Source organism: Ranitomeya imitator, chromosome 2 (assembly GCF_032444005.1).
Source record: "Ranitomeya imitator isolate aRanImi1 chromosome 2, aRanImi1.pri, whole genome shotgun sequence".
NCBI classification, from domain to species: domain Eukaryota; kingdom Metazoa; phylum Chordata; class Amphibia; order Anura; family Dendrobatidae; genus Ranitomeya; species Ranitomeya imitator.
In genome coordinates, this window is record NC_091283.1 from 422,562,705 (window position 1) to 422,566,062 (window position 3,358).

The 3,358-nt window shown below is 43.3% G+C and overlaps 1 non-coding gene across 1 annotated transcript; it reads left to right on the forward strand.

Moving 5' to 3' along the window:
- Positions 1-469: 469 nt before the first annotated feature.
- Positions 470-658, forward strand: LOC138668118 (U2 spliceosomal RNA). Its single transcript, XR_011319091.1, has one exon. It is a non-coding gene; the product is annotated as a U2 spliceosomal RNA (small nuclear RNA).
- Positions 659-3,358: the final 2,700 nt, after the last annotated feature.

Below are 3,358 nucleotides of genomic sequence, written 5' to 3' on the forward strand. Positions count from 1 at the left end.
ACATGTTTACATATCTTTTGGAATTGCGATTTTGCACAACAAGTATGGAGGAAGATTAGTACTTTGGTTGGTGTTTTAAGTGGCCTTAGGTCTTTTGATATTAACCTGGTATTTTATGGGATTGGGATAAGAAATATTGATTTTAAAATTGTTTGGTTAATAATCTCTGTGACTAAAATGGCATTATGTAAATGTAGGAATATTTTATTGTTTAAGAGAACCGTATTATCTGTAAATGATTGTATTCAGCTTGGTCTTAGTTATTTATTTACATATTATTGGAAGGATAGGAAAGATGAAGGAGTAGAGGAAGCAGATCGAATGTGGAGACAGAAAGAATGGAATAAGTTTCTTAAATTGTAATATGTCGGTCTTAATGTTTGTTTTGTGTGTTCCTACTTAACATTGCTTCACGATGATGATTTCTTGGTTTTGGTCTTAATCCTATGGAATATGGAAGACAAACATTTTAACATTTTAATTAGAAATCTGAGTGAAAAAAAAATCTGTTCTTATCAGTTTAATATCTGATACATCCTCTATTTGGGGACCATATATTAAATGGATTTTTAGAACAGGGAGATGGAAAAAGAGCTTGCTCTGTCCACTCCACGCATTGACCCGTTATTGCAGTATCTCCGGGAACAGTGCACTCCTTCTCTGATCCGGATTCTAAAAACAGAATGAATTGAAATCAGTGCAAGTTGTCTTTTAACCCTTTTTGTGATTTTATTTCAGGGTCAAAGAAGCACATTTCACATGCCAAATGTAGCATTTTGCTTGATTTCACTTGACCATTTGCAACATTTTGGGTGCCTTGCCTTGCTTTCACCTATGTATGTCAAACATTGTATTGCATTCAATATGCAATCAATCAATTTGTCTTCACTGGTTGCAACAGGTGAGTTAAGATGTAGGCCTGAATTAGGCCTTTGTTACAGTGTTGCAAATATACTGTGCCATCTACAAAATTAGGCCCCATGCTGTCAGCACTTGGTGTTTAAATGGAAGTATCCAATGAGTTGTTCTGTTCTACCATACATACCACATTTGTGACCACATGAATTCTTTTGTAAAACATTGTCTCCCTCTTGTGTACCACTGACTTTTAAACGCGTTGTATTATATATATTTAAAAAAAAGGGAAACATGGTGCCTGTGCTGATGTTGAATATGCTTGTCTTGTCCATCTACACCTGTTTGGTCAAAAGCATTAGGATACTCAATCAGGTGCGCTGCCTGCAGTAGATAGAATCTGTGCACAGAACCTTTACGTGCAGTCACAATGGGGCCTTTATCCATTGACTACGGAACTCTCACATGTCACAATGGGCTCTTGGCCTATGACAGGCAGTGTAAAATGGCGCCGTCTGCTGCTGGAGCAGCAGCAGACTACATGGTAGGGGGGGTCTGTGCCCAGCTTCAGGGGAGTCGAGAAGACAACTGCTCGCCTGTCTGTTTTTTGAATTTCCTTCTCTTTCTCGCAGTCACTTGCACACTTTAAAAGAAAAGGGGGATGGAGGGTGTGTTAAAATAGGTGGAGATATGCAGATTCAAAATGCGTTGTGCACAGCTTGAACACACACACACAGCAGAACTGTCTTTGCGAATGCATCCAGAGTTTCTAAAAATGTCTTCCCCATGGCAATCTTTTGCTCTGTCACCACAATGGGTGTGGGTTTTAGGCCTTGGTGCGGCCGAAGTGGCAAACCATTTCTGGTTATCGCTTCTAGGCCTATTGGCACGATCTATAGAGGGTCTGTCAGATGGCTGTCTGAGCGTTAAATCTTAGCCTTGTAGCATCGCCGTTTTACGGCTTAAGCTACATGCTGCTTTAGGGAGTTGACCAGAGGACACAACCAGCGATCATGGGACGCTTACGTTACGCTGGGCTTGGCAAGGCTCGTGTGAAATTTGGTATCCAAATCGATGTGGTAGAAGGGAAAGAAGAAATCTTTAATCTCAGTTTTGTGGTTAAGAATGTCCTGTTTGAACTTCTTGGCATGAAGAATGAAGAGATCCTGTGCCTACAGCAGTTCAAGCACAAGTATAATCTTGTTTTGACTTCGAAGGCTGTATGTAACAATTTGTATGTGTCCCTGAAAAGGAATCTGGAGCATCCATACTTGGAGGGGTTGACTTTTGTGATTTTGTATGCTGCTAAGGAGGTACCTCTGACAGTTTTTATGTACAATCCACATGTGCAGCTGGAGCTGATTTACGACTTTTTAATAAGACACTGTCACCTTCTTGGTGAGGGCAACCAAGGGAGCTACCAAAGTTGAGAAGTGTGGAATGAACTGGCGATAGTAATTAATGAACCCCATAAAGCGCTGCACCGCTTTAAGAGAATGGGGTTCCTGCCAGTCCATTACAGCCTGTAGCTTGGCAGGATCCATAGCCAAACCCTGGGCAGAGATGATATAACCAAGGAAAGGCAAGGACTCCTGCTCAAACACACACTTCTCCAACTTGGCGTAGAGGGAGTTTGCCCGTAAGAGGTCGAAGACTTTGCGAAAATCTCTCTGATGGGAGTCAATATCTGGAGAGAAGATGAGAATATCATCCAGATAGACTACGACCGAGGTGGTGAGCATATCCCGGAAGATGTCGTTCACAAAGTCTTGGAAATCGGCTGGGGCATTACAGAGCCCGAAGGGCATCACCAGATATTCATAGTGCCCATCCCTGGTGTTAAAAGCCGTCTTCCATTCATCCCCCTCACGGATTCGAATCAGGTTGTAAGCACAGATCTAACTTAGTAAATATCCTCGCTCCCCGTAGCCTATCAAACAGCTCAGATATCAGGGGTAATGGGTACTTGTTCTTAATGGTGATGGCGTTAAGACCACTGTAGTCTATGCATGGACGTAAGTCTCCAGTCTTCTTCTGTACGAAGAAGAACCCAGCCCCTGCCGGTGACACTGACTTCCTAATGAATCCTCTTGCCAGATTCTCTTGGATGTACTGAGACATTGCCTCCGTCTCCAGGAGAGATAACGGATAGACTCGACCCCGGGGAGGCTCAGCACCAGGCAAGAGGTCAATAGGACAGTCATAGGGGCGGTGAGGCGGAAGGGTCTCCGCAGCTCTTTTGGAGAACACGTCTGCATAGGGCCAATAGTGCTTGGGGAGAGAGGAAAGATCTGCGGGTACCTGTGTAGTAGCAACCTGAACGCACTCCCTCTGACATCTACCCTCGCAGGATTTACTCCATCCCAAAATTCTCCCAGAGGACCACTCAATATGAGGAGAATGGTAGCGAAGCCATGGTATCCCCAACAGGACCTCATCAATTCCCTCAGGAATGACTAATAGGGAGATTATCTCCTGATGTGATGGAGACACAGAAAGCGTG